Consider the following 26,190-nt stretch of genomic DNA (forward strand, 5'->3'; position numbering starts at 1 on the left):
AGATTGTTCCAGATGTTGGGGAAGTCCAGGACACGCGGGACACAGTTTAAGGATAAAGGGGAAATCCTTTAGTACTGAGATGAGGGAAACATTTTTCACACAGATAGTGGTGAGTCTCTGGAACTCTCTGCCACAGAAGGTAGTGGAGGCCAGTTCATTGGCTATATTTAAGAGGGAGTTAGATGTGGCCCTTGTGGCTAAAGGGATCAGGGGGTATGGAGAGGGGGGGGCTGTGAGGGGGATGCTAGGAGACTGCAAGGTGACTTGGATAGGCTGGGTGAGTGGGCAAATGTTTGGCAGATGCAGTATAATGTGGATAAATGTGATGTTATCCATTTTGGTGGCAAAAACGGGAAAGCAGACTATTATCTAAATGGTGGCCGATTGGGAAAGGGGGAGATGCAGCGAGACCTGGGTGTCATGGTACACCAGTCATTGAAAGTAGGCATGCAGGTGCAGCAGGCAGTGAAGAAAGCGAATGGTATGTTAGCTTTCATTGCAAAAGGATTTGAGTATAGGAGCAGGGAGGTTCTACTGCAGTTGTACAGGGTCTTGGTGAGACCACACCTGGAGTATTGCGTACAGTTTTGGTCTCCAAATCTGAGGAAGGACATTATTGCCATAGAGGGAGTGCAGAGACGGTTCACCAGACTGATTCCTGGGATGTCAGGACTGTCTTATGAAGAAAGACTGGATAGACTTGGTTTATACTCTCTAGAATTTAGGAGACTGAGAGGGGATCTTATAGAAACTTACAAAATTCTTAAGGGGTTGGACAGGCTAGATGTAGGAAGATTGTTCCCGATGTTGGGGAAGTCCAGGACAAGGGGTCACAGCTTAAGGATAAGGGGGAAATCTTTTGTGACCGAGATGAGAAGAACTTTTTTTCACACACAGAGAATGGTGAATCTCTGGAACTCTCTGCCACAGAGGGTAGTTGAGGCCAGTTCATTGGCTATATTTAAGAGGGAGTTAGATGTGGCCCTTGTGGCTAAGGGGATCAGGGGGTATGGAGAGAAGGCAGGTACGGGATACTGAGTTGGATGATCAGCCATGATCATATTGAATGGCGGTGCAGGCTCGAAGGGCCGAATGGCCTACTCCTGCACCTAATTTCTATGTTTCTATGTTTCTATCAGCCGTGATCATATTGAATGGAGAATGGTGCAGGCTCGAAGGGCCGAATGGCCTACTACTGCACTTAATTTCTATGTTTCTATGTGTCCCTCTCCTCACCCCTCTCCCTCTGCCACCCATCTCTCTCTCCCCCCCCCCCCCTCCCTCTCTACCACCACCCCCCCTCTCTACCTCTACCACCACCCCCCTTCCCCCTACCCCTCTGTCCCTCTTCTACCCACTCCCGCTACCCTCTACCCCCCTCCCTCCCTCCCCACTCTTCCACTTCTCTCCCCCACTCTCTCCCCCCACCCCTCACCTCCCCCCCCCCCCCATCCCTCTCTCCCCCCCCCCCTTCCCTCTCTACCCCACCCCCTACCTTCTCTCCCCCCCCACACCCCTTCCCCTATCCCTCTGTCCCTCTTCCATCATTCCCGCTAAACCTATCCTCCTCCCTCCCCACTCTTTCCCCTCTTTCCCCCCCCCCCCTCTCCCCCCCCCCCCCCCCCCAAAGCTCTCTCCCCATCCCTCACCCCCTACCCCGCTCTCCTTTCCCTCCCAAATCTATCCCGTTTCCTCCTCCTCCCCCTCCCCCTCTTCTCACCCCCCCCCCCCCCCCCGCAAACGCCGTTGGGGAAACAGACCATAGAGGGAGTACAGAGAAGGTTCAACAGACTGATTCCTGGGATGTCAGGACTTTCAAATGAAGAAAGACTGGATAGACTTGGCTTGTACTCGCTAGATTTTAGAAGATTGAGGGGGGATCTTATAGAAACTTACAAAATTCTTAAGGGGTTGGACAGGCTAGATGCAGGAAGATTGTTCCAGATGTTGGGGAAGTCCAGAACAGGGGGTCACAGTTTAAGGGTAAGGGGGAAATCCTTTATGACCGAGATGAGAAAAACATTTTTCACACAGAGAGTGGTGAAACTCTGGAATTCTCTGCCACAGAAGGTAGTTGAGGCCAGTTCATTGGCTATATTTAAGAGGGAGTTAGATGTGGCCCTTGTGGCTAAAGGGATCAGGGGGTATGGAGAGAAGGCAGGTACAGGATACTGAGTTGGATGATCATCCTTGATCATATTGAATGGTGGTGCAGGCTCGAAGGGCCGAATGGCCTACTACTGCACTTAATTTCTATGTTTCCCTCTCTTCACCCCTCTCCCTCTCCTCTCCCCTCTCCCTCACCCCTCTCCCTCCTCTCCCCTCCCCCCCCTTCCCTCTCTACCCCCCCCCCCCTCCCTCTCTCCACCCCCCCCCTTCCCCCTACCCCCCTCTCCCCTCCTCCCTCCCCTCTCACTCCCCCACTCTTTCCCGTCTCTCTCCCACCCCCTCTCCCCCCCCCCCCTCCTCCCCCCCCCTCCCCCCCCCCCCCCCCCACATCTCTCTCTCCCCATCCCCCCTCTCTCCCCCCCCCCCCGCTCTCCTTTCCCTCCCCATCTGTCTGTCATGTTTCCTCCTCCTCCTCTCCCCTCCCTCCCCTCCCTCCCCTCTTCTCACCCACACCCCCCCCCCCCCCCCCCCCCACCTGTGAGTTTGGGGGGTGGTTAATTTGAGTGTGATGCCGCATGCCCCTACTCCCCCCCCCCCCCCCCCCCCCCCCCCCAAACGCTGTTGGGGAAACAGACCCAACGGGTCTGCACTAGGTCTAGTATACTTTTAAAACTCTCGCCCCATCCGACCGCCTGCCGTACGGATCCCTTCCTGCCTTTTGATTCGTTCCCGCCGTGCGATGTCACAATGCCCGATGCTCGCGGACGTCCAATCGCGATGCCCGACGCTCGCGGACGTCCAATCGGAATGGATCCATTTGCATGTACGGCTTCCGGCCGCGTTTCTTCCTTTGATTCCCCGCAACTCCGAAACCGGACGCAGAATCGCCGACGTCTTTTCCATTTCGGTAGAGATTTCGCTTTTCTTTCTAAGTATCCGCTCCTCATTACATTTCGTCGTGTTTAAGTACACTTTTTTAATCAAATCCTTCACCCCCCCCCCCCACCACCTCAATATTTCAAAAATAAACTGGTTTCTCACCCATAGAAGCAGCACCAGCCGCAGCCCCTGGTGAACGTTCCATCGTGTGATGTCACAATGCCCGATGCTCACAGATGTCCAATCGGAATGGATTCATTTACATATGCCTTTGCAGGAGCCACAGCCCCGGTGAACGTTCCATCGTGTGATGTCACAATGCCCAATGTTCAAATACATTGTTGCCATATTGGGAGTACAGAGAATAGGCTGTGGGCCGAGGAGCTTTATTCTGCAGTTTCATAACCCAAGTCACCAAACTACATGAAATTTTCACATATTGTGTAAAAATATTTATATAAATCACCCCTGAAACTCGATATGAAGACGATTTGCATATTTTTATTAAATTAGAGAAAAATGGGAAAAATGTCGGGAATTTTTTAGTCCAATGAAAGCACGTTTGACATTGAGTTGTCTGCCAGTTGGCCAATCACGCGCTTTGTTTCAGGCAAGCACACAAAATGGCTGAGGGGGCTTCACAGATGCCTGTTTTACTGGAGATTCCGATGTGTTTTTCTGTAGAATAAATGTCATGGAAACTTGCAGCAGGTTCATTGCATTTAGTGGGAAAAGCATAAAAAAGGCTGAAGAAAGTGCTGCGAAGTGGATTAAAGTGCAAGAAAGCAGTCCCTACTTTTCACTCACTCACTCACTCACTCACTCACTCACTCGCTCGCTCACTCACTCACTCACTCACTCACTCACTCACTCACTCACTCACTCACTCACTCACTCACTCATGAAATTGAGGGCCTAAACTATAACACGGTCAATTAAACATTGTCACTAATGCCAGCCTGTTGTAGAGTAATAAGTCTTTAACAAATAATCTCGAAGCTGCCTGCGAATACTTGCAGGGAAAAAGTGCTCCGATCGCGGAACTTAGGTACTCGCGGTAAATAGCGATCGATATCCCTCCGTTTTTCACCCGTTATCAGGGTCTGAAAACGAGCAAACGACCGCTACAGACGGCACTATGTACAGCCCCCCCCCCCCCCCTGCCCGCCCGCGGAGATGATCCTCGGCTCTACGATCGCGAATCGGCCGCTTATTAATTGAGACCGCGGCTTCACTTTACCGCGAGTACCGGTAAGTTTTCACAGGCAGCTCCGAGATTATTTGTTAAAGACTTATTACTCTACAACACGCTGGCATTAGTGACAATGTTTAATTTACTGTAATAGCTTAGACCCCCCCCTCCCCCCCACACTCTTTCGCCTCTCTCCCCCTCCCATCTCCATCCCACTCTTCCCCCTCCCTCCACACACTCTTCCCCCTCTCCCTCCTCATTCCCTTACCGTGCACAGTCTCTGTCTTTAAGAAGGAACTACAGATGCTGGAAAATCAAAGGTAGACATTAAAAAATCTGAATTAAACTCAGCGGGTGCGGCAGCATCTATGGAGCGAATTGAATGGTCACCGTTGGCCGAAACCCGGAAGAAGGCACCCGCTGAGTTTATCCAGCTTTTTTGTTGTTGTACCAACCTCGCGCTCTCTCTGCCCTTCTTTCTTCTCTCGACTCATGCACGCCCGCTCCCACCCCCCCCCCCTTCACCTCTCTCCCCCCCCCCCCCTCTCCCTCTCCACCCTCCTCCTCCCCTTCCTCACACAATATTTTTTGTGCGGGGCGGGTCCACAGTGTATGTGACTGTTTGTGGAGGCGGCCACGCGCTCTCCATTCAAGAAGACGCTCATCTGTTTGTGGAGGCGCGAGCTTAGTGTGTGACCAAAGATCTTATAGCGGGGCTCTCCGCTACAAAATCTTTGTGTGTGACGACACACGCACCCCCCCCCCCCCCCCCCCCCCCCCCCCCCCCCCCTGTGCAGCAGGCGCGCGCAGCATCTTGAACGCTCCGCGATTGTTTGAATTCTTCACTAACCGTCATTCTGACTTTGCTTGTGAAGAGAAAAGTCCTGAATTGCATTTGTCTGATGCAGGAAGATTGTTCCAGATGTTGGGGAAGTCCAGGACAAGCGGGACACAGTTTAAGGATAAAGGGGAAATCCTTTAGTACTGAGATGAGGAAAACATTTTTCACACAGATAGTGGTGAGTCTCTGGAATTCTCTGCCACAGAAGGTAGTTGAGGCCAGTTCATTGGCTATATTTTAGAGGGAGTTAGATGTGGCCCTTGTGGCTAAAGGGATCAGGGGGTATGGAGAGAAGGCAGGTACGGGATACTGAGTTGGATGATCAGCCGTGATCATATTGAATGGCGGTGCAGACTCAAAGGGCCGAATGGCCTACTCCTGCACTTAATTTCTATGTTTCTATTTGTCCCTCTCCTCACCCCTCTCCCTCTGCCACCCATCTCTCTCTCTCCCCCACCCCCCTTCCCTCTCTACCCCACCCCCTTCCCCTACCACTCTGTCCCTCTTCCACCAGTGTCTCTACCCCACCCTCCCCACTCTCCCACTTCTCTCCTCTTACCCCACCCCTCTCCCTCCCTCGTCCCTCTTTCTACCCTTCCCTGTCCCACCCCTTCCCCTACCCCTGTCCTTCTTCCACAACTCCACCCTCCCTCTTCAACCACTCCCCGCTACCCCCCCCCTCCCTGCCCACTCTTCTCCTTCTCTCCTCCCCCTCTCCCTTTCCTCACCCCTCTCCTATCCCTCTCCCCCCCCCCACCCCCTCCCTTCTCTACCCCACCCCCTTCCCTCTCCCCTGCACCCTTCCCCTCTGTCCCTCTTCCACCACTCCCCCTTCCCCTCCCTCTCCCCACTTCTCTCCCCCCTTACTCCACCCCTCTCCCTCCTCCACCCCTGTGTCCCCCTCCCTTCCCCTCTCTCCCCCCCCCCTCCCCCTCCCCCTCTGTCCCTCTTCCACCACTCCCCCTGTCCCTCTTCCACAATTCCTGCTACCCCTCTCCCCCTCTCCCTCCCCACTCTTCCACTTCTCTCCCCCCCCCCCCCCCCCCCCCCACACTCTTTCCCCTCTCCCCCCCCCCCCCCCCCCCCTCCCACCCATCCCACTCTCTCCCCCTCCTCCACACTCTTCCCCCTCTCCCTCCTCATTCCCTTACCGTGCACAGTCTCTGCCTTTAAGAAGGAACTATATATGCTGGAAAATCGATGGTCGAGATAAAAAAAAGCTGGATAAACACAGCGGGAGCGGCAGCATCTATGGAGCGAATTGAATGGTCAACGTTTTTGGCCGAAAACCTTCTTCCGGGTTTCGGCCAAAAACATTGCCCTTTTCCTTCCGTCCATAGATGCCGCTGCACCCGCTGAGTTTATCCACCTTTTTTGTTGTTGTTCCAGCCTCTCTCTCTCTCTCTGCCCTTCTCTCTTCTCTCGACTCATGCACACCCGCTCCAACCCCTCTCCCCCACCTCTCTCCCCATCCTCTCCTCCCCCTCTTCTTCTCCCCCTCCCCCTCTCCACCCTCCTCCCCTTCCTCACACAATATTTTTTGTGGGGGCGGGTCCACAGTGCGTGTGACTGTTTGTGGAGGCAGCCACGCGCTCTCCATTCAACAAGATGCTCATCTGTTTGTGGAGGCGCGAGCTTAGTGTGTGACCAAAGATCTTGTAGCGGAGCTCACCGCTACAAGATCTTTGTGCGTGACGACACACGCTCCCCACCCCCCCCACGGGACACAGTTTAAGGATAAAGGTGAAATCCTTTAGTACTGAGATGAGGAAAACATTTTTCACACAGATAGTGGTGAGTCTCTGGAACTCTCTGCCACAGAAGGTAGTTGAGGCCAGTTCATTGGCTATATTTAAGAGGGAGTTAGATGTGGCCCGTGTGGCTAAAGGGATCAGGCGGTATGGAGAGAAGGCAGGTACAGGATACTGAGTTGGATGATCAGCCATGATCATATTGAATGATGGTGCAGGCTCAAAGGTCCGAATGGCCTACTCCTGCACTTAATTTCTATGTTTCCCTCCCCCACCCCTCTCCCCCCTCCCCCCATTCCCTCGCTACCACCACCCCCCCCCTTCCCCCTACCCCCTCTGTCCCTCTTTCACTACTCCCCCTACCCCTCCCCCCTCTCTTCCACTTCTATCCCTACTCCTCCACCTGCTGACCCCTTCCCTCCTACCCTCCCTCCCCTATCTGAGTCTCTCCCCCCCCCCACCCCCCCACCCCCTAAACCCTCCTCCCTGGACGAGAAGGCAGGTCCCCTTGGTCCTCACCCTCCCTCTACCCCTCCCCCCTCCCCCCCTCTCTCCCCTCCCCTCCCCACCCCTCTCCGATCCCCCCCCCCCCTTCCTCTTCCCCTCCCTCACCCCTCTCCTCTCTCCCCCCCTTCCCCTTCCCCCTCTCTCCCCCCCCTCTCCCCACCCCTCTCCCCTCTACCACTCCTCCCCTCCCCTCCCTCCCCACTCTTCCACTTCTATCCCCTCCCCACGCCTCTCCCCCCTCACCCCTCTCTCTCCCTCCCTCCCCCCTCCTCTCCCCCACCCCCCCCCTCTGTCCCTCTTCCACCACCCCCGTCCCTCTTCTCTACCACTCCCTCTACCCCCCTACCCCTCCCTCCCTCCCCACTCTTTCCTTCTCTCCCCTCTCTCCCCCTCTCCTCCCTCTCCCTCCCTCTCCCCCACCCCCCTTCCCTGTCTACCCCACCCCCTTCCCTCTCTCCCCCCCCCCCCCCTTCCCCTATCCCTCTGTCCCTCCCATCACCCCCGCTACCCCTCTCCACCTCCTCCCCACTCTTCCACTTCTCTCCCCCTTCCCCTCCACTCTCCCTCCCGACTCTCTTTCCCCTCTTTCCCCCCCACACCTCTCCCCATCCCTCCCTCCTCCCCATCCCCCCCTCCCCCACATCTCTCTCCCCATCTCTCACCCCCTACCGCGTTCTCCTTTCCCTCCCAAATCTATCCCGTTTCCTCCTCCTCCCTCCCCTCTTCACACCTCACGCCCCCCTCCCCCCCGCAAACGCTGTTGGGGAAACAGACCCAACGGGTCTGCACTTGGTCTAGTTACATATAATCCTGTGAATATTTACCTTCTCACCCAACTCGTGAGCGGGTCTTTCAGTGGAAGACATTTTCCAAGATATGTTTGGTAGATTGACATTTGGAATGATCGTGGGTATAATGCAGGGTTTATCTCGAAACAAGGAGAGGTCAGAAATGTGACCTCCCTGTGACCGTGTGGGTTTTCTCTGGTTTCCTCCCACACTCCAAAGATGTACAGGTTTGTAGGTGAATTGGCTTAGGTAAAAATTATAAATTGTTCCTAATGTGCAGGAGAGCGTTGCTGCATGGTATGTTGCTGCACAGAGGAGTCTGACGGTCTCTAAGGTCTGTAAAGTTAGTGCCACTGATCTCAGTGTTACCCACTGGCCACACTTGCTAATGTGTGGTCATGAAACTGCCATCAGTGTTTTTTTAATAATCTCTCAGCAATAGAACTGTAGATTTGTGTAGAACGAGATTTTTATGCAGAAACAAACAACTGGAGTTGCTGGTTATCACACAAAAGGACACAAAGTGCTGAATTAACTCAGCGGTTCAGGCAGTATCTCTGGAGAACATGGAGAAGCGATGTTTTGAGTTCAGACCCCACTTCAGACTCGCCTGCAACCTCGCTCATGCGATACGATGTGATAAACTTTATTCATCCCCGGAGGGAAATTGGTCTGCCGGCCGCCACAACACACAAGGTACACAAAATCTTGAAATTAAAATTGAAAAGTAAAGTACAGGCTGGCTGCCGTGTACACAGTGCCTAAACGGGAACAAACCAGAATCAACCCGGCGCCTGCCTCTGATGTCATCAACTGATGTGGAGGATCTCCACTCCCTTTAGCCTCCCTCCCTCCCTCCACCACCCTCCACCTCTGCCACCTTGTGCAAGCGGAAGGCAGTTGTCAATGTAAGTGTTAGCATTTACATTCAAAAAGAGACTTTAAATAAACAATGTTTATTTAAGATGTCTTTACTGTTGGTTTTTTTTTACTAAGTATTATTTCAGTTTTATTGATTAAAGTAAAGAAATAATGGCAGTCATTAATGCATTATTTGTTGTATGATGAAGACATATCTCTGATATTGTTTTTAAATCCTCTCACCTGTACCATTTACATACATTAGTCTTTAGAGATGCAGCGCGGAAACAGGCCCTTTGGCCCACCGAATCCATGCCGTCCAGTGATCACCCCACACACTAGCACTATCCTATACTACGAAAAATGTACAATTTACAGAAGGCAATTCACCCTCAAGCCTGTACGTTTTTGGAATGTGGGATGAAACCGTAGCTCACAGAGAAAACCCACGCGTCACAGAGAGAACATAAAAATTCTGTACAGATGGCACTCGTAGTCAGGATTGAACCTGGGTCTCTGCCACTGTGAGGCAGCATCTCTACCGCTGCACCACTGTGCCACCCTACCATTCTTATGGTAAAAATGTTTGATTTATGTGTTTTTGAGATACGCGCTACTTTTCCCAAACATAACCTCCGCGTAATGTGAGATATGGTTGTATTTGTGTTGTGTATAGATATTAAGGTGTTTGCTAAATTAATAATTTATACCTGAAGTTTTGAACAATTGATTACAAATTTTATTATTGGCTCTAAGCAGCCTGTTAGCAAATAGGAGCAGAAATTATTGATACATACTGTTTAAAGCAGTTTCCTTTGCGTCTAATGAGAGCTGTAAGCATCCATATTCGTACGAAGCTGAGGTCAAATGTTTGATAGAGGAGAGCTTATGTGATGAAATAAGACTTGGGTACATAGGAGTCTTGGTGAAGATTGTTGCTACTGGAGGTTGCAGTCATAACAGTCATCCCATCTTCCTGTATACTTGGCTGTGGACATGTTCCAAGATAACATCTCAATGTTAGCCAATTTGATTTCAGTTTTGTGAGACCTTGTGTTTTATATGATTACCGTTCAGTCAGATGAAGAACTCCAGCAGCATCTCAAAATGACTCAATGTTCCTGACATGTGTTGGTCCATTCCAGGAACGTGGAAGGAAATCTAGAGAGGCATTGTTCTGTTTATTGTTGCCAAGTAGCTTCAAGGGGGTTTTGGTCATTTCTTTAAGGTTAAGTGGAATGATTGAGATGGAAACCTAGATAGACAGGTCCTTACCTCTAGTTTCCCTCTCCCCCGACTCAGTCTGTGGGAAGGTCTTGAGCCGAAATGTCACCTATTCCTTTTCCCCAGGGATGCTGCCTGACCCGCTCAGTTACTCCAGCATTTTGTGTCTATCTTCAGTGTAAGCCAGCAGCTGCAGTTCCTTCCTACCTCCTACACGGAATGGAAACCTAGTTTAGCTTTTCAAGGTTAATACTGCAGTCATTTGCGTTGTTGACGTGGCTGTGGGCAGGGGAGTCCAGCACAGTTTGCGACACGTTCGCACGTGAAGATCGGTCTTCGGGTGGATCGCTGTCACTTTCATTTTTATCCAGCCCCAACTTCGACCTAAATGCCTTGCAGGATAAGAAGTAGATCACCGGATCCAAGCACGAATTAAGCGTTGCCAGAACAATGGTGGTCTCCTTAAAGTTGAGCAGCATCCTCCTCCAGTAACAATTGGAGATTACATTTATCTGACTCAATATGTATGGAATCCTGACTATGTGATAGGGGACAAAGCAAATTAGGAACACGACAAGCAGAACTAGAATGTTGTTTTTTGCCTTGACTTGCTTCTTGCTTGAACTCGAAGATGGGGACTTCTCCAGTCGCTTCAGGGTTTGAAAGTAGAAGAAGCAGAGAGCTATTAACACAAGGAGAAACAAGATTGTGCAACCAGTGTGAAGGGTTAGATGCCAGTATACTCCAAAACTGCCTCTAAATTCCCGGGAAGCTGTTTCCAAATTGGTCTTTAGCTCCTTTCCCCCCTTCAAGAATACATAAGACAATCCAAGGGCAAAGAGTGTGCACCAGGTTCCTACAGAGAGAATTTTGGCAGATCGGAGTCTTTGGATAGAGTACGTATTGAGTGGTTTCACAATCTTGAGGTATCTGTAGCCAGCTATGTACCCGAGGAAGAGAATGCTCGAGTACATATTCAAATAGAAGATTGGAGCTATGAAACTACAGTATAATTTCCTGAATGCGACAGGGAACATGGGTTCAAGTTTATGATCCTTATCGGCAGAGACAGAACGAGCAATAAATCGGCCACCACCAGGTTTTTCAAATAAACGATGACGCCATTGCTGCTGGGAATGTGACAGAAGTATACGGAGAAAGCCAGGCAGTTGAGAATGGCTCCAGCTATACAAATGGTGGAGTATGCAATACGCATAAATGATGGATAAACTGTGTAGGGTAATAGGCAAGTGATGTTGTGGGAGGTATTGGTCCATGTTGCACTCTCATTGCTTGCTGTATAGTCGGCCATCAACACATCTAAATATTAAGACAGAATGATAGGTTAGTTTTAAGATATCTGCTCCATCCAAATGGCGGCACAGTTGGTAGAGCCGCTGCCTCACAGCACCAGAGACCCTGGTTCGATCCCGACCTTGGGTATTGTCTGTGTGCGGAGTTTGCTCGTTCTCCCTGTGACCGCGTGGATTTTCTCCGAAATGTAGAGGGTGCAATAGAAAGTGGGATAACATAGAACTTGTGTGAACAGGTGATCTATAGTCGGTATGGAGTCGATGGGCCAAAGGTCTTGTTTACATGCTATATCTCTAAACTAAATCTGCAACCTGTCTAAGTTATTGGAACTGGCCTAATTCTGAAACAGGAACTTCGGCCCACCAAGTCCATGCGGCCAACTGTTCGTACTAGTTCTATGTTATCCCACTTTCACATCCACTCCCTACACACTAGAGGAAATTTACAGAGGGCCCATTAGCCTCCAAACCCGCACATCTTTGCCAACGTACAAACCCCAGACACAGACAGCACCCGTAGTCAGGATCGAACCTGTGTCTCTGCTGCTGTGAGGCAGCAACTGTACCATCTATACCACCTGTAAAGTGCCTCATAGCAATAATGGAATCTTATGATACGATTGAACTGGACGTTTAGATAGTAAAGTTCATGGTCCTTGAGAAACAAAAAAATGGTTTTGCAGGTGTGGAATGATGGAACTTGGAGAAGCTTGGTTGTGGTGTTAACACTGTTTCATATCTTAAGAGAGGTAGAGAGTTGTAGATTTCAGGTGTTTCGCTTTAACTCATAAATGTTTCTGATTATTTTTCCCTCTTTACTAACACTAAGGGATAATTCACAATAGAAATGGCATAGAACAATTCTGCACAGAACAGGCCCTTCGGCCCATTGTGTCTGTGCCAACTAAACTAATCCTGTCTGCCTGCATCTGGTCTATATCTGTTCATTCACTGCCTGGGCATGTGCCTATCTAAACAACTCTTAAATGCTGTTGCTTCTGTTTCTACCACTTCCTCCAGCAGCACATTCCAGGCATCAAGCACTCTCAATATGTAAAATAAATTGCATCATAAATCTTCATGGAATTTTTGCCCTCTTACCTTAGAAACTTTACCCTTTAGTATTTAATGATTCCACCAGGGGAAAGAGTCTGGCTATCTACCTTATCTATGCCTCACATAATTTTATACACATCTGTCAAGTTGTCCCTCAGCCTTCTATGCTCCAGAGAAGAAAATCCAAGTTTATCCAACCTGTCCATATCGCTAATATTCTCTCTTCCAAGTTATCTTGCACTAAACATTATTCCCTTTATCTTGTATCTATACACTGTGGGTGACTTGATTGTAAACATGTATAGTTTTTCTGCTGACTGGTCAGCAAGCTACTAGAAAAGCCCCTTCACTGTACCTCAGTTCAAGTGACAGTAAACTAAACTAAATGAACCTTGTCAAAGCCTCCACACCCTTCCTGAAACACGGTGACCAGAACTAGACACAATACTCTGAATGAGGCTTAAAAAAGGTTTTATACAAGTAACAAGACTTGGTGACTTTTATACCAACACCTGACCGATGAAGACATCTATATTATTAAAACTCTGTTCTTGACCGGTTTTGGCGATCTGTGCTGCGATTTCCGAGAGAACGCCGCCACCTACGGCCGTCATTTTTGGCCACCTCGCTCAGAGCCCCCCTCCGCCGCATGTGTGCCGAGGATTTTTCCCATCGATGAAATATGACCGAGATATTAATGATTTTACAAAATTCCCCATTCTCTCTGCTGCCCCCGCTGGCGGCAGGGGGGAGGGACTATACAACCAGGAAGTGGTGTGCCTCAATTAGTCTGCAAGCTGGAGGAATTCACGTTTCTCTGAGCTGTGAATAACACTGAACACATGACACACAACTATGAGTAAGTACCTTAATGTGGTTTGAAAATGAAAATATGGTTAAAGTAAAAAAGCACTGCCTGCAAATGGTTGTTTAGGTTGAAATAAAAAGGCACTCTCTCTCCCCCCCTCTTCCCCCCCTCCTCAGCACTCCCCCCCCCCCTCTCCTCTCCTCTCTCCCCCTCCTCCCCCTCTCCTCCTCCCCCCCCTTTCCATCCCCTCCCCCACCGTCCCACCGCTAAAACCCCCTCCTCCCCCCCCTCTCCTCCCCCCCTCTCCCCCTCCCCCTCCCCCCCCCTCCTCCCCCCCCTCCCCTCCCTCCCCACCGTCCCACCGCTAAACCCCCCTCCCCTCCACACCCCCTATAACCCCCCTCCCCTCTCCCCCCCTCCCTCCACCCCCTCCCTCCCCCTCTCTCCATCCCCTCTCTCCCCTCCACATCCCCCCCCTTCCCTCCCCCCCCCCTCCCCCTTCACTCCAACTCCTCCCCTCCCCCTCCTCTCCCCACTCACTCACCCACCCCCTCCCACACTCCCCCCTCCCCCTCTCCCCGCCTCTCCCTCTCTCCCCTCTCTCTCCTCCCTCCCCTCCCTCCTCTCCCCAACCCCCCCTCTCTCCCCCCTCACTCTACCCCTCGCTCTCCCCCCCTCTCCCCCTCCCTCCCCTCTCCTCTCCCCCTCTGTCTCCTCTCTGCCCCCACTCTCTTCCCCCCCCCCCACCCCTCTAGATGTGACTGCAAGTTGGGGGCTATGCGTCAGTAGATACGGTGGTTATGGGGTAAAAGGAGCAAATTAATAATATTAAATCTGCACTTGGTCTAGTACATGTGAAATGCCTCTTTTACCTCTCTATCTACTTGTATTGCTAATTTCAGAGGGCTCTTTTTCTCCCCCATTTACTGCCTCACAGTCTACTACTTTTCTGCATCCCCTCCCCCACCGTCCCTCCAACCTTCCTCACTATTCATAACTCCACCAGATTTGGGGCCCCACACCCCTACCCCCTCCCACACGAAAGCATGATCCACACCTCCTCTCCCCCAGTCCCTAAGCTCCCCGTCCTACCTCTGAGCCCCTCCCGCTCCACACCCTCACTCTCCCCTCTCCCCCCCTCTCCCCCCTACTCCTCTCTTACCCCTCTCTCCCTAGATCCTCCCCCCTCCCCAATACCCCCTCCTCTCCACACCCCCTACCCCGTCTTCCCTCCACCTGCTCCCCAACTCTCCCCTCACCCCCCCCCCTCACTTTGCATACCCCTTTTACGCTCTCCTCCCCACCTCACCCCCCCCCATACTCACAGTCTTCTCTGCTCCCCAACTCCTCTCAACCTCTTGCCTACTATCTCTCCCTCTAAAATTGTGTGTTTCCTGTCTCTCTCTCCCCTCTCATCCCAAGTGCCCCCGGACATTCCTCTCTCTCTCTTCCCAATCAAGCTCTCATTCCCCTCCCCCCCCCCCCCAACTAGATGCCTAAGCTGAAAGTTCTTGGGGGACTATGCGTCAGTAGATACGGTGGTTATGGGGTAAAAGGAGCAAATTAAATAATATTAAAGCAAGGGGGGGTATGATTAGAGAACGCGAGTGCAACAGGGGGGGGGGGGGGGAGATGAGTTAAAAACAGTTGTGAGGAATTTGCTGTACGCTGCAATGCCGCCTCCCCCCCCCCCCTTCCGAGGAGAGCCCACACCGCACGAAAGAAGTTGGTGCCATGCTTGCACAGACCCAACGGGTCTGCACTTGGTCTAGTACATGTGAAATGCCACTTTTACCACTCTATCTACTTGTGTTGCTAATTTCAGAGGACTACTGGTTTGCAAGGTCCCTTTGTACATTGTCCTTCTGTGTCCTGTTATTTACTGTACACTTTGTGCATTTAACCGTTCACAGTTCAGCTACTACTTTTCTGCATTAAACTCCATCTGCCATTTCCCTGCACACATTTTTAACTGATTAATATCCCACAGAATCCTTTGACAACCTTCCTCACTATTCATAACTCCACCAGATTTGGGGCATCTGCAAACATACTAAGCAGCCCACCTGCATATTAGTTTAGAGATAGTGTGGAAACGAACCTGCACTAACCAACGATTACCCATACACTAGTTCTATGTTATCCAAGATTTGCATCCTACACACTAGGGACAATTTTACAGAAGTCAATTAACCTATAAACCTGCATGTCTTTGGGATGAAACCCGTGCCGCTGGAGACAATTCACGCGGTCACGGGGAGAACGTACAAATCCATACACACAACACTCACAGTCAGGATAGACCCCACATCTCTGGCACTGTGAGGCAGTAACTCATCAACTAAACCACTCTATCAACAGCTGGAGATCGGTCCTGAACTACTATCTACCTCATTGTAGACCCTCGTAAAATTGTAGACCCTGTGTAAAAAGAACATTCCTCCGTACATCTCCGTTAAACTTTTCCCCTCTCATCCCGAGTCGCACCCCGGACATTTCCTCTTCTCCATTCTTCCATCAATCAAGAGGTGCAGAATTGTGAAAATACTCACATCCAGAGTCACGAAATAGGAACAGTTTCTTCCCAGCTGTGATCCGGGCAACCAAAGCATTTTACCAACAACTAGAGTGCGGAGCTAAGCTCCAGTCCACCCCATTGGTGACTCTTGGACCTTCTTTGATTGGACTTTACTGGACTTTATCTTGCACTAAACGTTATTCACATTATTCCCTTTATCGTGTATCTGTACACTGCGGTTGGCTCGATTGTAATCACGTATCGTCTTTCCATTGACTGGTTAACATGCAACAAAAGCTTTTCAATAAACTAAACCAAACTAAATACCCACCTGAATGCGGAGTTTTGTTGTGGTTACGATGGTCCACCAGTGGGTCGGACGTGGAGTGAGAAGCAGCAACGTTGAACTGAATACAATTGTGCAGGGCAAGGGCCTTTTAAAGTTCCCATGATGATGATGATGATGATGATGAAAAACATGATGATGATGATTATCAATTCTATAGTTTATCAAACCAGAATTAAGTAGAAAGGAAGTAAATTGTGCAATGAAGCAATTTAGTTCAGCTGGCCTCAAGTTCATTACAACATTGGGGGTTAAAACACACACACAAAAGAAAATGGACCAATTTGGAAAACTTAATGTGATTTCTGTTGATTGTTTAGATCACTTCTAGGTCCCCCCCCCCCCCCCCCCCCCCCAAACAGCCCCTTACCTCTCTTCCTCTGTGCCCCACCTGGACACACACCTATTTCTCCCTCCGAATTCTCTTCCAGCATTCCTTCCTCTGGCTTCACAATTTGCAACTCTTTATTCCTTCTGTCCCACACCTTTTTTAAGCTTTGGCCTTAGTTCCAACCGCCTGCCTATCAGAACACCCCCTCGCCTATGTCAACCTATGACCTGCCACACTTTGTCCTGCCTCTCCTCTCTCCCAGTTTCTTCAGCCCCCCAATTAGTCAGAAGAATGGTCTCGACCCGAAACATCATTTATCCACGTTCTCCAGAGATGCTGCCTGATCCGCAGAGTAACTCCAGTACTTCGGGTCCTTTTTTTTGGAATGTGCAAGTCCCCAGACAAGTTTCATTTCATTTACTGTGATATAGAATGATTTGGGGGGGATGGAGGGGGGGAGAAAAGGGAAGCATGAGTTACGATCATTTGGAATGGCAGGGATTGATCAGTGGTAATCAACAAGGCTTTGTACGGGGAAATCTTGTATCATTAATTGATTGATATTTTTGAGGATGTCACTAAAGAGGGTTGATGGTTGATGTGCTCTATATGGACTTCAACAAGGTATTTGACAAGGTTTTGCATTTTAGACTGGGCCATAAGGTTTAGGAGACTGAGGGGAGATCTTATTGAGGCTTGTAAAATTATGAGGGGCATAGATCGGGTAAATCATGTTTTTTTTCCAGGATCGGGGGAATCGAGATCTAGATGGTTTAAAGTGAAATGGGAAAGATTTAATGGAAACCTGAGGGGCAACTTTTTCACATAGAGGTTGGTGTGTTTATGGAATGAACTGTCAGAGGAAGTTGTTCAGACACGTACAATAACAAAACTCAAAAGACCTTTGGATATGGGATCAACATGTCCAATGAGTTTGGACGGGAACATGGATAGAAAATGTTTAGAGGAATGTGGGCCAAATGCAGGCTAATGGGACTGGCATAGATGGGGCATCTTGCGCGACAAGGTCGGTTTGGGCTGAATGGCCTGTTTCTGTGCTGTATGACTCCACGACTTTATTTCAATGTTGTGTCTGGTGCTGTTGGAGGTTGCTGCAGCATTTATCGCTGGGACCTAACTAGTACTTGTGTGTCTCCCAGTGTTTGTACTCGGGAGCTTCCAAACGGCTTCTGCAGCACAAGACATGGTGACTGAAGACAAAGAGAAGCCACCAATCTTCATGCAAAGTCCCACAAACCATAAATAAATGAATCAAATGTAGACACAAAAAACTGCACATGCTAGAATCTAGAGCAAAAGTGTTGGAGGAACTCAGCAGGTGTAGCAGCATCTGTGTGAATGGTTAGTTCAGGTTGTGTCGCTCTGTCCATCTGCTTTCCTTGCCTCTTCTGCCTCTTTGAAGTATAGACAAGTGCAATTATAATGTTTAATAAACATTTGGACAAGTTCATGGGTTGAAAAGGTTTAGAGGGATATCGGCCAGATGCAAGCAAATGAGGCGAGCAACTTGGTCTGCATGGATGAGTTGACCAGAAGGGCCTATTTCGTCTGAAGAAGGGTTTCGGCCCGAAACCTTGCCTATCTCCTTCGCTCCATAGATGCTGCTGCATCCGCTGAGTTTCTCCAGCATTTTTGTGTACCTACACCTATTTCCATGCTGCATAGCTCTCTATTGCCTCTAGTTCCTGGTTTATATCAGTGATCTGGGTGAGATTGTGCAAGGCATGATAAGTAAGTTGGCAGATGACACTAAAATAGGTGGTTTAGTAAACGGTGAACATAGTTATCAGAAATTACAGCAGGAACCTAATTAACTGGGCAAGTGTGCTGACGAGTGGTTAAATAAGTTCAGTGTAGATAGGATGGTGAAGAAGGCTTTTGGTACATTTGCCTTCTTCATTCAGGGTATTGAGTATAGAAGTTGGGACGTCATGTTACACTTGCACAAGACATTTCTGAGGCCACATTTGGAGCACTGTGTTCAATTTTGGTCACCCTGCGAAATGGTGCATGTCATTAAGCTAAGAAGAGTGCAGAGAAGATTTTAAAGGATGTTGCTGGACTTGAGGGCCAGAGCTATGGGGAGAGACTGGTGAGGCTGGGACTTTATTCCTTGGAGTGTAGACCAACAGGTGAACACATAGAAGTGCGTAAAAATATGAGGCAAATTGATAGGGTGAATGCACAGTCTTTTACTCAGAGTAGGGGAATCAATAACCAGAAGGGTTAGGATTTAGATGAGGGGGAAAGATTTAATACGAACTTGAGGGGCAACCTTTTCACTCAGAGGGTGGTGGGTATATGGAAGAGCTACCAGAGAAGATAATTGAGGCAGGCACATTAATGACGTTTAAAAGACACTTTGACAGGTACATGGATAGGAAAGGTTTTGAGGGATGTGGGCTAAAAGCAGGCAGGTGCAACTAATGTAGATGGGGGATTTTGGTTGCCATGGACGAGTTGGTGCAGAGGGTCTGTTTCTCGGCTGTATCACTCTATGTTGCCCTTTGCGTGAAAAATATCTTCCCTGAGTTCACTCTACAGCTCTTACACTTCTCCTAAACTAATGCCTTCTAGTTTTTTTTAATTATCTCCCATACACCTCCTAATTGGAACCCAACCCTTCCCCTCTGTATGTAGAAACTAAGAACTGCAGATGCTGGTTCAAATGAAAGGACACAAAGTGCTAGAGTAACTCAGTGGGTCAGGCAGCATCTCTGGAGAACATGGATGGTGGACATTTTGAGTTGGGCCCTTTCTTCAGACAGTAGAGAGTTTATTTAATCCAAGTGGTCATGTGTCTTTAGTATAATTTAGAGATTCCGCACAGAAACAGGCCCATCGGCCCACTGAGTCTGCGGCGAACAGCACTAGCACTCTCCTCCACACTAGGGATAATTTACAATCTTTACCGAAGCCAATTAACCTACAAACCTATATGTCTTTGGAGTGTGGGAGGAAACCGGAACACCCGGGAAAAACCAACGGGATCATGGGGAGAATGTACAAACTCTGTGCAGTTAGCACCTGTAGTCAGGATCGAACCCGTCTCTGGCACTGCAAGGCAACAATTCTACCTCTGCGGCGTGGTCTTGTATAGATGGAAAAGTGGAGGTGAGAATGGATTAATATCAGAGAAACTTGACTAAGGTGTTACAAATAAGGAAGAAAGGGTGAAAGGAGCAGGTATAAAACCCCTTTTTCACGGGGCGACTTGACGCAAGAGTTAACCAGAGTTGAACATCGTGGGAACCTCTTGCGATAACCGTACGGCATTCGTGGACCACCGTGGCGCTAACGGCAGATATTCGTGTAACTTAGTGACTCGGGAGAAAATTCAAACAAGCTTGAATTTCTCCAAGAGTGACTTGTACACTTGTGGTTGAACATTGCAACATTATATGCACGTAGTGGCCAGTGCGATATCCGTACTGACTCTTGCGTGTACCGTGGGAACTCATGCGAACGGTGAACCCGGAAGCTGGACAGAGGGGACAGAAGGTGAGTAAAAATTGTCTTCTGTGGGATTGAATTTAAAAAATAAAGATTTGCATCCGCATATGGACATCAACTTATTCATGAGTTATGTTAATGAGATTCAAGAAAATAACTATAATCTTTAAAAGGGACTACTGAACGGTCCCGCATTTTTATGGTCCGTGAGCAATTTTTCACATGTACTTCTTTGAGAGATACAGCTCGGAGTCCTCGCCGACCAGCGATCGATGCCTTTCCGAAGCAGGGTCCGGAACGCTACCAATCAATGTTCTCCAGAGACCCGTGTAAAGGAGTGAACTGCACATGCTGGTTTAAAACGAAGACAGACACAAAAAGCTGGAGTAACTCAGTGAGTCAAGCAGCATCTCTGGAGAAAAATAGGTGATGTTTCGGGACGAGACACATCTTCAGACTCAATTCCGATTAGGATGTCTGAAGAAGGGTTCCGATTCGAATCGCCACCTATTCATTTTCTCCAGAGAAGCTGCCTGACCCGCTGACTTACTCCAGCTTTTTATGTTTTTCTCCCCAGATCTGACTTACCTGCTGAGTTACGCCAACATTTTGTGTCCTTTTGTGCGTATTAACCAGCATCTGCAGTTCCTTTAGACATTACCTAACCAGATTTTAGAGATATAGCCCGGAAATAGGCCCTTCGGCCCACCGAGTCCGCGCCGACCACCTATTCTTATACACTCCAGGGACAATTTTACAATGTTACTGAAGCCGATTAACTTACAAACCTGTAATCTCTGGAGTGTGAGAGGAAACCGGTGCACCCATGGTCAGGATCGAACCCCGGTCTCTGGGGCTGTGAGGCAGCAACTCTACCACTGTGCCGCATGTAGTCAGATTTAATAAATTGCTGGTGTTGCTTCCAAAGACAGAGGCACTTATAATATTAGATCAGAATTGCACCTTTCCGCTAATAGAGTCAATTATTAGTCAATTAATAATAGAATAGATTATTGTTGGTGACATTTCACCTACGAATATCAGACTATTTTCGCAGAGGTAAGGGCCAATTAGGCATAGCAAAAGGTATGAACACTTTTAAACATTTTTTCCGGACTATTTTGTCAAATGCAAATACAGGGAGAATGATCAAAGTGCTCACATGGCTCGCTCTGTTAGACGCGTTCTGAGTTTAAATGTTCCGTGTATTCCTTCTTAAAGTATAAATTTTTGTGTGGCCAGGGGTGCGATTGAGAACAGCTGGGAAAGGGCGTAGGGGGCGTCACGAATAACAGCGTTTCCCTGGCCATATTATGGCCCATTCCCCAACCGTAACATTAATCAAGCTCTGTCTAACTCAGCAAATGAGGCGAGCAACTTGGTCTGCATGGATGAGTTGACCAGAAGGGCCTATTTTGTCTGAAGAAGGGTTTTGGCCCGAAACGTTGCCTATCTCCTTCGCTCCATAGATGCTGCTGCACCCGCTGAGTTTCTCCAGCATTTTTGTGTACCTACACCCTATTTCCATGCTGCATAGCTCTCTATTGCCTCTAGTTCCTGGTTTATATCAGTGATCTGGGTGAGATGGTGCAAGGCATGATAAGTAAGTTGGCAGATGACACTAAAATAGGTGGTTTTGTAAACGGTGAAGATAGTTATCAGAAACTACAGCAGGAACTTAATTAACTGGGCAAGTGTGCTGACGAGTGGTTAAATAAGTTCAGTGTGGATAGGATGGTGAAGAAGGCTTTTGGTACATTTGCCTTCTTCATTCAGGGTATTGAGTATAGAAGTTGGGATGTCATGGTACACTTGCACAAGACATTTCTGAGGCCACATTTGGAGCACTGTGTTCAATTTTGGTCACCCTGCGAAATGGTGCATGTCATTAAGCTAAGAAGAGTGCAGAGAAGATTTTAAAGGATGTTGCTGGACTTGAGGGCCAGAGCTATGGGGAGAGACTGGTGAGGCTGGGACTATTCCTTGGAGTGTAGACCAACAGATGAACACATAGAAGTGCGTAAAAATATGAGGCAAATAGATAGGGTGAATGCACAGTCTTTTACTCAGAGTAGGGGAATCAATAACCAGAAGGGTTAGGATTTAGATGAGGGGGAAAGATTTAATAGGAACTTGAGGGGCAACCTTTTCATTCAGAGTGCGGTGGGTATATGGAAGAGCTACCAGAGAAGATAATTGAGGCAGGCACATTAATGACGGTTAAAAGACACTTTGACAGGTACATGGATAGGAAAGGTTTCGAGGGATGTGGGCTAAATGCAGGCAGGTAGAACTAATGTAGATGGGGGATTTTGGTTGCCATGGACGAGTTGGTGCAGAGGGTCTGTTTCTCGGCTGTATCACTCTATGTTGCCCTTTGCGTGAAAAATATCTTCCCTGAGTTCACTCTAGAGCTTTTACACTTCTCCTAAACTAATGCCTTCTAGTTTTTTTTTAAATTATCTCCCATACACCTCCTAATTGGAACCCAACCCTTCCCTCTGTATGCAGAAACTAAGAACTGCAGATGCTGGTTCAAATGAAAGGACACAAAGTGCTAGAGTAACTCAGTGGGTCAGGCAGCATCTCTGGAGAACATGGATGGTGGACGTTTTGAGTTGGGCCCTTTCTTCAGACAGTAGAGAGTTTATTTAATCCAAGTGGTCATGTGTCTTTAGTATAATTTAGAGATTCCGCACAGAAACAGGCCCTTCGGCCCACTGAGTCTGCGGCGAACAGCACTAGCACTCTCCTCCACACTAGGGATAATTTACAATCTTTACCGAAGCCAATTAATCTACAAACCTATATGTCTTTGGAGTGTGGGAGGAAACCGGAACACCCGGGAAAAACCAACGGGATCATGGGGAGAATGTACAAACTCTGTGCAGTTAGCACCTGTAGTCAGGATCGAACCCGTCTCTGGCACTGCAAGGCAACAATTCTACCTCTGCGTCGTGGTCTTGTATAGATGGAAAAGTGGAGGTGAGAACGGATTAATATCAGAGAAACTTGACTAAGGTGTTACAAATAAGGAAGAAAGGGTGAAAGGAGCAGGTATAAAACCCCTTTTTCACGGGGCGACTTGACGCAAGAGTTAACCAGAGTTGAACATCGTGGGAACCTCTTGCGAAAACCGTACGGCATTCGTGGACCACCGTGGCGCTAACGGCAGGTACTCGTGTAACTTGGTGACTCGGGAGAAAATTCAAACAAGCTTGAATTTCTCCAAGAGTGACTTATACACTTGTGGTTGAACATTGCAACATTATATGCACGTAGTGGCCAGTGCGATTTCCGTACTGACTCTTGTGTGTACTGTGGGAACTCATGCGAACGGTGAACCCGGAAGCTGGACAGAGGGGACAGAAGGTGAGTAAAAATTGTCTTCTGTGGGATTGAATTTAAAAAATAAAGATTTGCATCCGCATATGGACATCAACTTATTCATGAGTTATGTTAATGAGATTCAAGGAAATAACTATAATCTTTAAAAGGGACTTTACTGAACGGTCCCGCATTTTTATGGTCCGTGAGCAATTTTTCACATGTACTTCTTTGAGAGATACAGCTCGGAGTCCTCGCCGACCGGCGATCGATGCCTTTCCGAAGCAGGGTCCGGAACGCTACCAATCAATGTTCTCCAGAGACCCGTGTAAAGGAGTGAACTGCACATGCTGGTTTAAAACGAAGACAGACACAAAAAGCTGGAGTAACTCAGTGAGTCAAGCAGCATCTCTGGAGAAAAATAGGTGATGTTTCGGGACGAGACACATCTTCAGACTCAATTCTGATTAGGATGTCTGAAGAAGGGTTCCGATTCGAATCGCCACCTATTCTTTTTCTCCAGAGAAGCTGCCTGACCCGCTGACTCACTCCAGCTTTTTATGTTTTTCTCCCCAGATCTGACTTACCTGCTGAGTTACGCCAACATTTTGTGTCCTTTTGTGCGTATTAACCAGCATCTGCAGTTCCTTTAGACATTACCTAACCAGATTTTAGAGATATAGCCAGGAAATAGGCCCTTCGGCCCACCGAGTCCGCGCCGACCACCTATTCTTATACACTCCAGGGACAATTTTACAATGTTACTGAAGCCGATTAACTTACAAACCTGTAATCTCTGGAGTGTGAGAGGAAACCAGTGCACCCATGGTCAGGATCGAACCCCGGTCTCTGGGGCTGTGAGGCAGCAACTCTACCACTGTGCCGCATGTAGTCAGATTTAATAAATTGCTGGTGTTGCTTCCAAATACAGAGGCACTTATAATATTAGATCAGAATTGCATCTTTCCGCTAATAGAGTCAATTATTAGTCAATTAATAATAGAATAGATTATTGTTGGTGACATTTCACCTACGAATATCGGACTATTTTCGCAGAGGTAAGGGCCAATTAGGCATAGCAAAAGGTATGAACACTTTTAAACATTTTTTTCGGACTATTTTGTCAAATGCAAATACAGGGAGAATGATCAAAGTGCTCACATGGCTCACTCTGTTAGAAGCGTTCTGAGTTTAAATGTTCAGTGTATTCCTTCTTAAAGTATAAATTTTTGCTTGGCCAGGGGTGCGATTGAGAACAGCTGGGAAAGGGCATAGGGGGCGTCACGAATAACAGCGTTTCCCTGGCCATATTATGGCCCATTCCCCAACCGTAACATTAATCAAGCTCTGTCTAACTCCGCCTTCACACCATCCCCCTGTGACATGGGTTAGTCATCGCTGGACGGGCTGTGGGCCGAATAGCCTGCCAACGGGAGTCAGAGACTTGACACTGAGATCCATTGTGCAGGAAGGTACTGCGAATGCTGGTTTTTACCGAAGATAGACACAAACGCCACCTGTTCATTTTCTCCAGAGATGTTGCCTGACCCATTGAGTTACTCCAACATTTTGTGCCTGTGTTCACTATGAACATTGAATTATTTAATTTTAGGTAACTTACACTCTCTCTCTCCCCCGCCCACCCCCTCCTGCTCCCCTCCCCCATGCAGTAAATGTCGGTTAACCAGTCCAAGGTTTGCAACGCTGGTTCCCTCTTGGGATCACACTATCCCTAGCCAACAATTGGCCTATCAAGGAACCAAATATAGACATAAAGTGCTGGAGTGACTCAGTGGGTCAGGCAGCATCTCTGGAGGAAAGGGTTAGGCGGCATTTCAGGTCGGGACCCCTCTTCAAAATACCCTGCTGAGGTCATCTGTTGTTGGCCCTGATTTGTCCCGGTCTTTTCTTGCTTCCAGTTCCCCCGACAATCATCCCGAAGAAGGGTCCCGACCAAAAATGGAATCTATTCCTTTTCTCCAGAGATGCTGCTTGGCCCGCTGAGTTACTCCAGCATTTTGTGTCTAACTTGCTGATTCAGACAGTTTTTGATTTACTCTGAAACACACGTTGGAAATTTGAACTTGGGCGCAACTAACATCATCTTACTACCGTGGGAACTCTTTAACTCAGCGGGCAGGCAGCAGTTAATTGTTGCTCCCTTCAGTTTCCCAGGGGGTCGGGACGGGACTGGAGTTGGGAGGGAAAGGTGGGGGAGTCGAGGGAGAGGAGGGGGAGACAGATGGGGGTGTCTTCATTTACTGGCGGCGGGTGTCTGTCACTGAAACAGGCAGGTGAGATCTCACATCCACCTTGTATGTGCCTCTCTCTCTCTCCCTCCCTCCCTCTCACACAGGCTGAGAGACTCTGCCTCTGTGAGTGTACGTCTCATTCTCCCCCCTCTCCCACACACAGTAAATACCGAGTAACTGTGCTCACTCCATCTGTGTCTCCCACATACACAGTAAAACTCTGCTTTGTGTGTGTATATACCAATTCAACCAAGGGAGGATATTTATAGTGTGTGAAAAAAAAAGTGACATCATTTGTGCCACGTGATGATTTAATTACACTTGACAGTTTACAATGTCATTCAAGATTTTACGGGAAAGCTCGGGAGACGGACAAGTCACTCGCACAAATAACAGAAATGCCGAGTACCGTGGGAACTCTTTGTCTACCCCCCCGTTATATCGTGTGATATCGTGCTAGACCACGATCACTTCACTCTAGCTACATCTTGCGTCACGTCGCCCCGTGAAAAAGGCCTTTAACAGATTTAATGGTGATTAAGCTGTCAACATTAAAAAAACATGCACCATTGAAAGACAAGAAAAAGTATAATTTCTTTTGTAGGTGAAGGAA

The 26,190-nt window shown here is 48.6% G+C and overlaps 1 protein-coding gene and 1 pseudogene across 1 annotated transcript in view; one reads left to right on the forward strand and one right to left on the reverse strand.

Moving 5' to 3' along the window:
- LOC129703370 (mediator of RNA polymerase II transcription subunit 12-like protein) overlaps positions 1 to 26,190 on the forward strand; it is a 453,395-nt gene that overhangs the window by 157,029 nt on the left and 270,176 nt on the right. The gene's annotated exons all lie outside the window — the stretch shown is intronic.
- On the reverse strand, positions 9,150 to 11,613 carry LOC129703366 (P2Y purinoceptor 13-like; annotated as a pseudogene).

The sequence above is a fragment of the Leucoraja erinacea genome, chromosome 14, assembly GCF_028641065.1.
Source record: "Leucoraja erinacea ecotype New England chromosome 14, Leri_hhj_1, whole genome shotgun sequence".
In the NCBI taxonomy this organism is placed as follows: Eukaryota; Metazoa; Chordata; class Chondrichthyes; order Rajiformes; family Rajidae; genus Leucoraja; species Leucoraja erinaceus.